The sequence below is a fragment of the Oncorhynchus mykiss genome, chromosome 28, assembly GCF_013265735.2.
Source record: "Oncorhynchus mykiss isolate Arlee chromosome 28, USDA_OmykA_1.1, whole genome shotgun sequence".
Lineage (NCBI taxonomy): Eukaryota > Metazoa > Chordata > Actinopteri > Salmoniformes > Salmonidae > Oncorhynchus > Oncorhynchus mykiss.
The window spans coordinates 19,755,830-19,770,760 of NC_048592.1; the positions used below are offsets into that span (position 1 = coordinate 19,755,830).

General features: G+C 43.2%; 1 long non-coding RNA gene across 1 annotated transcript in view; it reads right to left on the reverse strand.

Moving 5' to 3' along the window:
* Nucleotides 1–335: 335 nt before the first annotated feature.
* LOC118944854 overlaps nt 336–14,931 on the reverse strand; it is a 31,677-nt gene continuing 17,081 nt past the window's right edge. The window contains exon 3 of the long non-coding RNA XR_005040232.1: nt 336–1,598. This is a non-coding gene — a long non-coding RNA (uncharacterized LOC118944854). The remainder of the gene's footprint in view (nt 1,599–14,931) is intronic.

A 14,931-nucleotide genomic window follows, 5' to 3' on the forward strand; every position in this document is an offset into this window, starting at 1 on the left:
GCGTACTGTCTCATCCTACTTAGGGCCATGGTCTTATTTAACACGTGCCCCTTGTACAGAAAGTCTCTAACCCAACCAGTTGACACGTTTCCTTTGGTTCCTGTTATTTGTCAGTGCAATGGGCTCAGTTGTCTATTGTTTCGGCATCTATGTGAGGCAACAAAGGTCTTCCTACATGCGAGACGATTTTGCTGGGATGTTTTCTTTTTTTTGGCCTTTCTAGGGAGTTTTTCTTAGCCACCGTGCTTCTACACCTGCATTGCTTGCTGTTTGGGGTTTTAGGCTGGGTTTCTGTACAGCACTTTGAGATATCAGCTGATGTACGAAGGGCTATATAAATAAATTTGATTTGATTTGATTTTCTCGGTACCTAAATTGTTAAGAAAAAGAAAAAAAAAACAATGATGATCAAACTGGAAAATTGTATGTATTTATAGGGTAACATATTCTTGTTATGGCCTGGTGCTTTATCCAAGCTGATGAGACTGGCTGTAGGCTACATCCTATTGATGCGGATAAACACCTATGCATTTTCTCCCTTTCTAAAGACAATGAGCCATCCTTTCTTTTATTCTCAAACTGAGACGAAACAAAACCCCATCCTGACATCCTTGGCTTAACTAGACTAACAACACAGGTACTGTTTAATATTCCCACCACTCACCATGGCAAGTCTTCGTCTGTCCCTATTCATTCATTTCCACATAGGAACCAACTCGCTCTCCATCTCAAGCCTTTACAATGAAGACCTGCGTTACTCCCTCAGATTATGGGAACATACAATATGTAACATTTCCTGCTGTTTAATGGGCATTTCAATTCATGATAGGGTATTCATTGATTATTGAATAATATAACTAAGAATAAATCTATGATTTCATGAGCATACATTTCCCCAGCCCCACCTCTCTTCTTACCAAACAAACAACGTGTCATGGTTAGGCTATTGATGTTACAGATGCATTTAAGACATTTTCATACAACAGACACCCAGATCTGTCTTGAGAATCAGAATTTGTCCTTTGAGGTCTCTTACTTGATGGAGGTCCTCTTAAGAAAAGAGGATGTCCAGCAGTGACCTGAGTTGACCTGACCCTCACACGCCCCAGACCATGTGCACTAAATCAGCTAACATGGCCATTCACAATGCTGGCTTAGGTTCTGATTATAATGGTCACTAGTTTGTTTAAAAGTAACCATTGTTAGACCTGAGTTAGTGGGATGGCACAAAACATAAGACCCCCTATTTAAATAGAGTTTGAAAATTGATAAAACACCACTGGCTAACAATGTGAGTTCCCAGAACTGTTTCAGTAGCCATGTTTTAATTTCTGAAAGAAGCGGAGGAGAAATTGAGTGCAGAGAAGTAGAAACAAAACAGAGGAGTTATGCTTCCCCAGGAGGCCATTTTAAAAGGTCAAGCAGCAGTAAAACAGCCTGTGGTAAGATTTGTTCTCTTCAATATCCATGGACATGCATGACATGATTTAAATTAACAAAACAGTAGAAGGAAACCGCTGAATAGATTCATCACTTATTTCTTTCTCTACGTCCAGGTTGTTGAAGGGGGGAAGGAGTTGATCCAACAACTCGATGAGCTGAAAAAGACGACCATACAGAAAAAATAAACAGAGAAGTATGTATCTAATGCATACAATCTCATTCATGTTGGATTGTAAAGAAGAGAGACATGAATAGGTCAGACAATAATATGGTATAATGCATTATCTGGTACTAGTATTACAGTGGTGATGAGTTGGCCTATATGCCACTATCACTCTTCAGTGCAGCGTCAAAGATCAACCTTTGTCATGTATTGTCATGTTGTGTCTTTCTGTCCTTTCCTTTCACCCTGTCTCCCTCTGCTGGTCGTATTAGGTTACCTTTTCTCCCCCGCTTTCCCCCAGCTGTTCCTTGTCTCCTCTTGACTACCTCGTCACCCCTTCTCCCACCTGTTCCCCTTTTCCCTCTGATTAGTCCCCTATATCTCTCTCTGTTTTTGTTCCTGTCCTTGTCGGATTCTTGTTTGTTGTGTTTCATGCCTGAGCCAGACTATCGTCATGTTTGCTGTAACCTTGTCCTGTCCTGTCGGAATCTGCCGGTCTATCTGAGCCTGCCTATGTTTGGTTATTAAAGAAGCTCTGTTTAAGTTAGTTCGCTTTTGGGTCCTCATTCACTCACCGTAACAGAAGAATCCGACCAAGAATGGACCCAGCGACTTCGGATCCTCTCCACTCAGCCGTCGAGATCCAGGGAGCGATGCTAGGCAGACACGAGCAGGAATTGTCTGCTGCTCGACATGCCGTTGAGACCCTGGCCACCCAAGTCTCCAACCTCACAGAACAGGTTCACCATCTCCGCCTCGATCCACCGGCCACTTCCAGGGCTTTCGAATCTCCGGAGCCCAGAATCAATAACCCGCCGTGTTACTCTGGGGAGCCCACTGAATGCCGCTCGTTCCTCACCCAGTGTGATATTGTGTTTTCTCTCCAGCCCAACACTTACTCCAGGAGCACTGCTCGTGTCGCCTACGTCATATCTCTCCTTGTTGGACGGGCTCGTGAGTGGGGCACGGCAATCTGGGAGGCAAGGGCTGAGTGTACTAACCAGTATCAGGACTTTAAGGAGGAGATGATACGGGTTTTTGATCGATCTGTTTTTGGGGAGGAGGCTTCCAGGGCCCTGTCTTCCCTATGTCAAGGTAATCGATCCATAACAGACTACTCTATTGAGTTTCGCACTCTTGCTGCCTCCAGTGGCTGGAACGAGCCGGCTTTGCTCGCTCGTTTTCTGGAGGGTCTCCGCGCAGAGGTAAAGGATGAGATTCTCTCCCGGGAGGTCCCTTCCAGCGTGGATTCCCTGATTGAACTCGCTATTCGCATTGAGCGACGGGTTGATCTTCGTCACCGAGCTCGTGGAAAGGAGCTCGCGTTCTCCGTTGCCCCCCTCTCCGCATCACTACCATCTTCCTCTGCCGGCTCGGGAGCTGAGCCTATGCAGCTGGGAGGTATCCGCATCTCGACTAAGGAGAGGGAACGGAGAATCACCAACCGCCTCTGTCTCTATTGCGGTTCTGCTGGTCATTTTGTCACTTCATGTCCAGTAAAAGCCAGAGCTCATCAGTAAGCGGAGGGCTACTGGTGAGCGCTACTACTCCTGTCTCTCCTTCAAGATCCTGCACTACCTTGTCGGTCCATCTACGCTGGACCGGTTCGTCAGCTTCCTGCAGTGCCTTAATAGACTCTGGGGCGGAGGGCTGTTTTATGGACGAGACCTGGGCTCGGGAACATGACATTCCTCTCAGACAGTTAAGGGAGTCCACGGCCTTGTTCGCCCTGGATGGTAGTCCTCTCCCCAGGATTCAGCGTGAGACGCTACCTTTAACCCTCACTGTTTCTGGTAATCATAGCGAATTCATTTCTTTTTTGATTTTTCGTTCACCTTTTACACCTGTTGTTTTGGGCCATCCCTGGCTAGTTTGTCATAATCCTTCCATTAATTGGTCTAGTAATTCTATCCTCTCCTGGAACGTCTCTTGTCATGTGAAATGTTTAATGTCTGCTATCCCTCCTGTTTCCTCTGTCTCTTCTTCACAGGAGGAGCCTGGTGATTTGACAGGGGTGCCGGAGGAATATCACGATCTGCGCACGGTGTTCAGTCGGTCCAGGGCCACCTCTCTTCCTCCACACCGGTCGTATGATTGTAGTATTGATCTCCTTCCGGGAACCACTCCCCCCCGGGGTAGACTATACTCTCTGTCGGCTCCCGAACGTAAGGCTCTCGAGGATTATTTGTCTGTAGCTCTTGACGCCGGTACCGTAGTCCCCTCCTCCTCTCCCGCCGGAGCGGGGTTTTTTTTTGTCAAGAAGAAGGACGGGTCTCTGCGCCCCTGCATAGATTATCGAGGGCTGAATGACATAACAGTTAAGAATCGTTATCCGCTTCCTCTTATGTCTTCAGCCTTCGAGATCCTGCAGGGAGCCAGGTTTTTCACTAAGTTGGACCTTCGTAACGCTTATCATCTCGTGCGCATCAGGGAGGGGGACGAGTGGAAGACGGCGTTTAACACTCCGTTAGGGCACTTTGAATACCGGGTTCTTCCTTTCGGCCTCGCTAACGCTCCAGCTGTCTTTCAGGCATTAGTCAATGATGTCCTGAGAGACATGCTGAACATCTTTGTTTTCGTTTACCTTGACGATATCCTGATTTTTTCACCGTCACTCCAGATTCATCTTCAGCACGTTCGACGTGTCCTCCAGCGCCTTTTAGAGAATTGTCTTTTTGTGAAGGCTGAGAAGTGCACTTTTCATGCCTCCTCCGTCACATTTCTCGGTTCTGTTATTTCCGCTGAAGGCATTAAGATGGATCCCGCTAAGGTCCAAGCTGTCATTGATTGGCCCGCCCCTAAGTCACGCGTCGAGCTGCAGCGCTTTCTCGGCTTCGCGAACTTCTATCGTCGTTTCATCCGTAATTTCGGTCAGGTGGCAGCTCCTCTCACAGCCCTTACTTCTGTCAAGACGTGCTTTAAGTGGTCCGTTTCCGCCCAGGGAGCTTTTGATCTCCTCAAGAATCGTTTTACATCCGCTCCTATCCTTGTTACACCTGACGTCTCTAGACAGTTCGTTGTCGAGGTTGACGCGTCAGAGGTGGGCGTGGGAGCCATTCTTTCTCAGCGCTCCCTCTCTGACGACAAGGTCCACCCATGCGCGTATTTTTCTCATCGCCTGTCGCCGTCGGAACGTAACTATGATGTGGGAAACCGCGAACTGCTCGCCATCCGGTTAGCCCTAGGCGAATGGCGACAGTGGTTGGAGGGGGCGACCGTTCCTTTTGTCGTTTGGACTGACCATAGGAACCTTGAGTACATCCGTTCTGCCAAACGACTTAATGCGCGTCAGGCGCGTTGGGCGCTGTTTTTCGCTCGTTTCGAGTTCGTGATTTCTTATCGTCCGGGCTCTAAGAACACCAAGCCTGATGCTTTATCTCGTCTCTTCAGTTCTTCAGTAGCCTCCACTGACCCCGAGGGGATTCTCCCTGAGGGGCGTGTTGTCGGGTTGACTGTCTGGGGAATTGAGAGGCAGGTAAAGCAAGCGCTCACTCACACTCCGTCGCCGCGCGCTTGTCCTAGGAACCTTCTTTTCGTTCCCGTTCCTACTCGTCTGGCCGTTCTTCAGTGGGCTCACTCTGCCAAGTTAGCCGGCCACCCTGGCGTTCGGGGTACGCTTGCTTCCATTCGCCAGCGTTTTTGGTGGCCCACCCGGGAGCATGACACGCGTCGTTTCGTGGCTGCTTGTTCGGTCTGCGCGCAGACTAAGTCCGGTAACTCCCCTCCTGCCGGCCGTCTCAGGCCGCTTCCCATTCCCTCTCGACCGTGGTCTCACATCGCCTTAGATTTTGTCACCGGACTGCCTTCGTCAGCGGGGAAGACTGTTATTCTTACGGTTGTCGATAGGTTCTCTAAGGCGGCTCATTTCATTCCCCTTGCTAAGCTTCCTTCTGCTAAAGAGACGGCACAAATCATCATCGAGAATGTTTTCAGAATTCATGGCCTTCCGTAAGACGTCGTTTCGGACAGAGGTCCGCAATTCACGTCTCAATTTTGGAGGGAGTTTTGCCGTTTGATTGGGGCTTCCGTCAGTCTCTCTTCCGGCTTTCACCCCCAGTCTAACGGTCAAGCAGAACGGGCCAATCAGACTATTGGTCGCATCTTACGCAGTCTTTCTTTTCGCAACCCTGCGTCTTGGTCAGAACAGCTCCCCTGGGCAGAATACGCCCACAACTCGCTTCCTTCGTCTGCGACCGGGCTATCTCCTTTTCAGAGTAGCCTCGGGTACCAGCCTCCGCTGTTCTCATCTCAGTTCGCCGAGTCCAGCGTCCCCTCCGCTCAGGCTTTTGTCCAACGTTGCGAGCGCACCTGGAAGAGGGTCAGGTCTGCACTTTGCCGTTATAGGACGCAGACTGTGAGGGCTGCTAATAAGCGTAGAACTAAGAGTCCTAGATATTGTCGCGGTCAGAGAGTTTGGCTCTCCACTCAGAACCTTCCCCTTAAGACGGCTTCTCGCAAGTTGACCCCGCGGTTCATTGGTCCGTTCCGTATTTCTCGGGTCATTAATCCTGTCGCAGTTCGACTTCTTCTTCCGCGATACCTTCGTCGCGTCCACCCGGTCTTCCATGTCTCCTGTATTAAGCCCGTTCTTCGCGCCCCCGCTCGTCTTCCCCCCCCCCCCCCATCCTTGTCGAGGGCGCACCCATCTACAGGGTCCGCAGGATTTTGGACATGCGTCCTCGGGGCCGTGGTCACCAGTACCTCGTTGATTGGGAGGGGTACGGTCCTGAGGAGAGGAGTTGGGTTCCCTCTCGGGACGTGCTGGACCGTGCGCTGATCGAGGATTTCCTCCGTTGCCGCCAGGTTTCCTCCTCGAGTGCGCCAGGAGGCGCTCGGTGAGTGGGGGGGTACTGTCATGTATTGTCATGTTGTGTCTTTCTGTCCTTTCCTTTCACCCTGTCTCCCTCTGCTGGTCGTATTAGGTTACCTTTTCTCCCCCGCTTTCCCCCAGCTGTTCCTTGTCTCCTCTTGACTACCTCGTCACCCCTTCTCCCACCTGTTCCCCTTTTCCCTCTGATTAGTCCCCTATATCTCTCTCTGTTTTTGTTCCTGTCCTTGTCGGATTCTTGTTTGTTGTGTTTCATGCCTGAGCCAGACTATCGTCATGTTTGCTGTAACCTTGTCCTGTCCTGTCGGAATCTGCCGGTCTATCTGAGCCTACCTATGTTTGGTTATTAAAGAAGCTCTGTTTAAGTTAGTTCACTTTTGGGTCCTCATTCACTCACCGTAACAACCTTGCTATAACAAAAGAATCTATAATAACACATATAATTCTAATCTCAGTGCGTCAGACTCGTAGGGTGCATTGCAACCAAGTGGCAGAATGTAGCGCTGGGCTATATATTACCACTGGATTTCTTAAAAACGCCACTAACAGGAGATTACCTGCATCTGCGTGTTAAAGCAAACTTGCTTGCAACTAAAAACCCACAAGATGAAATCAGCAGATCAGTTGGTCTCTCATTGTTACTGTGTCAAGTGATTATGATACTAGACAGCTGCGTGCGTCTAGGTTCTCTACTCCTGCCCCCAATGAAATATGGATACTAAATACTTAATAGAGTATAAGTAGTAGGCCTAAATTTCGTTCAAACGTTTCACCTTAAATGGCAAAATAATATAACATATGCACATTTGAAATAAACATTTTTTAGCCTATATTTTCATTCAAGAAAATGTAGATGATATAACTAAATCATGATTGATTAAGTTGCACACCTCAAATATGGACAGTCCAATGATATTTTACCCCCGGTCTTGATAAGAAATGACCATACCAGACAATTTTATTTTAAAGACAGTTGTATTTAATCGATATCATAAATTGGAAACATAAAATAGAAGAGTAGACTACACCAACACTACTTTTCCATTCATACAACGTGTCGGATAAATTGCCACAGTAGACTTTCCGTGGTAAACAAGGAAATACATGATTTCAGTTGTATGCAATGATTGCCAAATAATGGGGGAATCAGCTAACTTCAACACATCTTTCCATGGTGCAGAGAGAAAAATGTGCAGTTATATAATGCTATTCTACACATTTTGTCATGAGGTTAAGAGAAAATGTTGCAGTTTTAAAGCTAATTTCTTGCAATTCCATACTTTTTGCCATGGGGCAAAATAATAAATATGTTATTTTATAGCTCATCTCATGCTATTCTACACATTTTGCCATGAGGCTGAGAGAAAATGTTGCAGTTTTAAAGTTAATTTCCTGCAATTCTACACATTTTTCTATCATATGCTATCTGAGTTGGGGCCCCGGTGCATTGAGTAATCTGGCCCTGGCAAGCAGGACTAAGGTAACACCAGCATCAGTGAAACCAACACCTGTGGAATACACACACGCACACACACACACACACACACACACACACACACACACACACACACACACACACACACACACACACACACACACACACACACACACACACACACACACACACACACACACACACACACACACAGTCCTCATTACATGAGGCTTTTCCTTGTTTTTCAAATGGATACATAAGAGCACACATATCAGAGTTTAACAGGTGTTGCCCCATTGAGCCCCTCATATAGTCCTCAATTGGATGTTGTTTATGAAAATTCTAAGGTTTTTAGTTTTTTCCCCCCTCTTTTCCACATATGGCTGTTCTCCGTGAGCTCGGTATGCCACACGTCAATCATTAGGAAGACAATTAAGATGAAAACAGGGTGGTGTTAAGATCCTAATGCTATGCATGTGAGTTTCACAATGCTATACACTGATCAAGCATCAATGCAACCAATTGCAAATAGTTGGCTGCTCCAATTATAAAGATAGACAGAGCTTGTCATATCAATGTATTTTTTATTTCCTGTAGATGGACAGTCCCGGTTCTTACCAAAGTCCTGTGTACAATAGATTCAAAATGCTGAGCAGATATGCTTTTCTTTTGTTTGTACCAAAATAAAAAGACAAACATTGAAACTCAATTATTCTATGTTGGATTCTTCAACTAAAGTCGTCTCTGTGTCAGCCCAACATAGGTGGTTGTTTTCCGAAGATGGACAGGATAAGACTATGGACATCAGTGTGTTGAGTGGCAGAGGAACAAATTGTTCAGGTAAACAATTTAACCGACCATTAGGACCAAATCCTAACCAGAGACACACATGCATAGCTCAAAGCTTATCCTCCATTGTCATTGATGCAGGATTTACATGAACGTTGAAGTACATGCTTTTAATCTTTGGTGTCGAATAAGAAATGATCTATTTCATATTTAGAAAAAAATCCAGGAATTGATTATTTCAATATCCCTGAAGGTGTCTTTTTGAGACACGGCTACAGTACGACCTATATGAAGAGACCTGTATCTACCGTCCTAACACATACAGTGTAACTTTCCTGATTTAAAAATCATTTTCCATATAGTTCATATACTGTACATGCATGTCCATTTGCCTTTGAAATTAGATTACAGTTGTCCAGGGTGAGGATCCCCTTGCTAACATGTAGTATCAGGAGTGAAGAAAACAAGAATTAACCTGACTAAGCTCTCTTCAATCTCTCTATTTGTGCACTATTGACCTTCTGATAATTGGGATCCCTGCTAATGAGCTTAGCAGACCTGACTAATTAATTAAGTAGGCTTAATTAATTCTGTCAATATGAAAGCTCTCTCTCAGACAGAACTATCTGATGCACAGAGGCCAAAAAATGTATCCGCTAGATTATCTCGATCATCCTGCTGAAATTTCTAAACAATCCAATAACCGAAGACAATATAACAGTGTCATTAGGAATGGCTACTTCCTTTTTCCCCTTTAAAATGCTTTGATGTCACAGATATGATATTATTCACATTTTTACACCAGCCCACACTGTAGGTCACTTTTGGTTAAAGGTATCAATTCAAATTTGATGGCAAATATGGATATACATTTTATAGTTCATATATGATTACATGTTAGTTGTAGTAGAGTTAATTCATGTTTTTGTGATCTTTATATCATGTACTTTATTTGTATGCTCTGTGAGGTTTTATAACTTGCTCTAGCCGTGTCCAAGTGTCCATTGATACAGATCTAGCTTTGTGTGAGAGATCTAAAGGGCCCTTGATGCAATAGCATAGAGTCAACAAGGCTGACAAGCAGCGTGGTGAAGGGTGACCAAGTTGAAAAGTCACTGGTCTTCAGACCGAGTGGTCCGTGGGCAGTGAACTCCACATTATGCAGCCAGCCCCTGACTAAACAATGGGAATTCAGCCCATAGATCACCATTGACACTCCATAATTGAAACATTGGAGATAAGGCACCAGCCAGCATACAAGTCCTGACACTTATAAGGAGTTGACTAACACTGTTGTCACACAGCATATTCTGATTATTCTGTGGGTCAGTAATCTAAGATGTTCGGAATGATTTTGGCCCTGTGTTGCATGCTTGTGCTCTTTGATTGCTGACCATTTGGATGGAAAGGATTCAGATACTGAGTGAGTGGTGGGCATCCACTGAGCAAGGGGCACATATTACATTACTAACAGACTAAGCTATAGGCAGTGATTTGAGAATGTATAAACTTATTTTTTGTCAGGGTCTTTCTATAAATTAGAGTAAAAGTGAGGATTTCTTACACCGGACAACGTTTTACAGCTGTTGATAAGTCATTGATAATAATCTGCCAATTGTTTTCATGTCATTACATGAAGATATAACGGGGGTTCATAGCTACAGTGCCTTGCGAAAGTATTCGGCCCCCTTGAACTTTGCGACCGTTTGCCACATTTCAGGCTTCAAACATAAAGATATAAAACTGTATTTTTTTGTGAAGAATCAACAACAAGTGGGACACAATCATGAAGTGGAACGACATTTATTGGATATTTCAAACTTTTTTAACAAATCAAAAACTGAAAAATTGGGTGTGCAAAATTATTCAGCCCCTTTACTTTCAGTGCAGCAAACTCTCTCCAGAAGTTCAGTGAGGATCTCTGAATGATCCAATGTTGACCTAAATGACTAATGATGATAAATACAATCCACCTGTGTGTAATCAAGTCTCCATATAAATGCACCTGCACTGTGATAGTCTCAGAGGTCCGTTAAAAGCGCAGAGAGCATCATGAAGAACAAGGAACACACCAGGCAGGTCCGAGATACTGTTGTGAAGAAGTTTAAAGCTGGATTTGGATACAAAAAGATTTCCCAAGCTTTAAACATCCCAAGGAGCACTGTGCAAGCGATAATATTGAAATGGAAGGAGTATCAGACCACTGCAAATCTACCAAGACCTGGCCGTCCCTCTAAACTTTCAGCTCATACAAGGAGAAGACTGATCAGAGATGCAGCCAAGCGGCCCATGATCACTCTGGATGAACTGCAGAGATCTACAGCTGAGGTGGGAGACTCTGTCCATAGGACAACAATCAGTCGTATATTGCACAAATCTGGCCTTTATGGAAGAGTGGCAAGACGAAAGCCATTTCTTAAAGATATCCATAAAAAGTGTTGTTTAAAGTTTGCCACAAGCCACCTGGGAGACACACCAAACATGTGGAAGAAGGTGCTCTGGTCAGATGAAACCAAAATTGAACTTTTTGGCAACAATGCAAAACGTTATGTTTGGCGTAAAAGCAACACAGCTGAACACACCATCCCCACTGTCAAACATGGTGGTGGCAGCATCATGGTTTGGGCCTGCTTTTCTTCAGCAGGGACAGGGAAGATGGTTAAAATTGATGGGAAGATGGATGGAGCCAAATACAGGACCATTCTGGAAGAAAACCTGATGGAGTCTGCAAAAGACCTGAGACTGGGACGGAGATTTGTCTTCCAACAAGACAATGATCCAAAACATAAAGCAAAATCTACAATGGAATGGTTCAAAAATAAACATATCCAGGTGTTAGAATGGCCAAGTCAAAGTCCAGACCTGAATCCAATCGAGAATCTGTGGAAAGAACTGAAAACTGCTGTTCACAAATGCTCTCCATCCAACCTCACTGAGCTCGAGCTGTTTTGCAAGGAGGAATGGGAAAAAATTTCAGTCTCTCGATGTGCAAAACTGATAGAGACATACCCCAAGCGACTTACAGCTGTAATCGCAGCAAAAGGTGGCGCTACAAAGTATTAATTTAAGGGGGCTGAATAATTTTGCACGCCCAATTTTTCAGTTTTTGATTTGTTAAAAAAGTTTGAAATATCCAATAAATGTCGTTCCACTTCATGATTGTGTCCCACTTGTTGTTGATTCTTCACAAAAAAATACAGTTTTATATCTTTATGTTTGAAGCCTGAAATGTGGCAAAAGGTCGCAAAGTTCAAGGGGGCCGAATACTTTCGCAAGGCACTGTATATTCAATATAATTCACGAGTTGATTAAAAACCTATGTTTTACCCTTTATCATGGTTGATGTCTTTGATGGATTTGTCCAAAATCTGTCCTTGTATTTATGGCAGTGTAAGTTGTCATTATATCATATATTAAGCATTAATCAGTTAAGTTATACAACTTGAATCCTGTAAGAATCCTGGATATAGCTGTCTGACAGTTTCTTGCATAGAGATCTCAGAAATGCAGTGTAACTAGCTAACATTTCTGTCTCCTTATGTTATGGGGTGAAAACAGTTTCCATGAGCACACAAATCGAATGCTTCTAACCCGAATGTCACATTACCTTGATGCTCTAAACTTAAATCGATACTGTCATTAATGTGGTTCTTCAATAATTACGCATAATACTTGTTGGATGCACATTTGGTGTCCAGCTGATTAGTTATGCTGTGATATTTTCACACAGGATTTTTCCGATGACAGTCAAGTGAAGAACTGACTCACAGCAGGGTCTCCTTAAATTTAACAGAGAAAGTATCAAGGTAATGTGTTCCTGTTTTTGTGCCTCGAAGTGGACACTCAGTGTGCAATTGTGAACAGGATAGACTATTGCGCAACACCCAATGCAAGGGGATTGAAGTAGCCTACCTACTTGAACTTTAATTTTGAGCTCAGAAATTCAAGTACTGGAATAGATCTACCTTGAAACTCAGACTTTTCCTCAATTTGGTGCTTGAAAAGTCCTTATAATTATTGTTGCCAATTTCTAAGCTCTCCTGCTCCCATAAAAATGATCTGTGATTTAATCTTCTGAGAGATGTGGCCTCTTTTGTATGTTTCTCGCCTCTTCAATTGAAGGGTGTTGTGCTACTCTGTTGCGGTTAAAACCATGTGAGGGTATTATGAGTACCACAACATCTAATGTTGACTTTAACTTGGCTTTCCATACAATTACTTCCATAAAAAAAGGATCCCCCGTGGTTTTTGGTCACTTTCTCATTATAAAAACAGTGATGGTGAGATTCAAATGGTCAGATTAATGCTACCGCATTATTCATGGCCTTATTATGTGTGCCTGTGTCGGCCACTTAGGCTACAGAAAAATTGTCATGCATGCATCCAATCTATTTAGTAAGGCAATGTCCACATTATTCTCACATGTTTTGTAATGTAATGATACTATGAATATCAATGCATTGGCAAGGCCTAAAAAAGGCAGTATTCTTAAAGTGCTAATGACCTACTTTGACACTTTCTGCATGCTTAATTACAATTAATTGTTTGAAAAAGTCATTGAATTTGACTTGCCTATGTCTGTATGAACCCTGCTTAAATGATGTATAGTCCTAGTCCTATGTTGTTGTATAAAGTTGGTGGAGTTATCGGTCAATTTGCATATATTCACTTTTATTCCTCTAAATACACATGTGAAACTGCATGAAAATCCTTTTTAGTTTTGTTTCAAACCATTTAGAAATGTTGATCCCAATGTCACACATTGGCCACATTATTAATAAAAAGAGCCTTAATTGTTTACAATTTTTGTTACAGATACATTTTAGATAACTATCGTTTTTCTTAATATATGCACATACTATTTATGCATATTGCTTTTCTCATCATAAGCAATAAGACCCATTGTTTGCTTTTAATCTATATAACATTCCAAGAAAAGTTTAATCTAAACAAGTTAATGCTATCTAAAAACAAAAAAATCAAAAGGGGACAAATGTTATATTTTTATGGCAAGCTGTTTAAAATGCTTTGATTTTATGCAAAAAAATGCCCTCAAAATATGTTGTTAGAAGAACATACAAGGTAATACATTTTGTCTGTCTTTGTCAGTGAATACGTCTGGACCCCATATGCTTCAGTACAAAGCTATGTGAATAAGGCATTTACAAACCCAGGCCTACCCCATTAAACACTATAACAATCTTTGTTCATGGTAAGTTATCAGCCTCAATTAATCAACTTCAACAATGGAAATTCTGATGTGTTCAAGCACCCTGAAAGCTCTGGGTCAGTAGAAGGGCACATCAGAGCCCCGTTCTCAATTCAGCATCCTTTTCATTGTATTGCATTTTTCAAGTCTTAAACATTGTTTTCCTATATAAATGTTTCATATTTGAACAACTACTAGAAAAAGAAGGAATAAAATAAACAAAAAAGAGAAAAAGATCAGAGAGCCTAAAATGTTATTTATTCATGGATTTCTTATTGATTAAAAGCCTCCTAGTCACTCCCAAAGGACCATGTCCTCTGTGCTACAATGTGAATGGCATTGTTATGGCCATTCCTCTGCTGTTCAAAGGAGGTAACCACTGGTTTGATTCAGTTACACGGTTTAGTAAAGTTCCCCTCCCACTGCTTTGGGGTCTATGGAGCATCCATGACCTGTTTAGTATTGGCCAGGGATATGTCGTGTCACCCCTCCCATGGGCATTACCCACATACATTTTTATTGGTATAGTGAAACCACTGCTTTCGAATCACAATTTATTGGACCGGACAAGAAAAATACACGCTGTAAAGGTGGGAATCAATCCACAAGGATGGAGCAATAGTCCAGACTGCAGTGTGTTCTTCAAAGTGGCAATGATCTTTGAGTTAAGAAACTATACCAAACAAATGTATGTATAAGTTTGTAAAATGCATTTGCTGCACACATTGAGTTTGTTGCGAGATATTATACATGTCGTCAAGTAGGTTTCTAAAAACTATATCATAATGACAGTTTTAAAGGTCCAGTGTAGTCAAAAACGTGATTTCTCCCGATGTTATATATTCACACTATAAGTTTGGAATAATACTGTGAAATTGTGAAAATGATGATAATGCCATTTTACTGTAAGAGCTGTTTGAAAAGGCCGCCTGAAATTACAGCCTGTTTTGGTGGGATGGAGTTTTGACCTGCCTGGCGACATCATCAGATGGTATAATTTAATAGACCAATAACATAGAGTGTCAAACCTCTCTGCCAATAGCAGCTGGTTTTCAGGTTACATA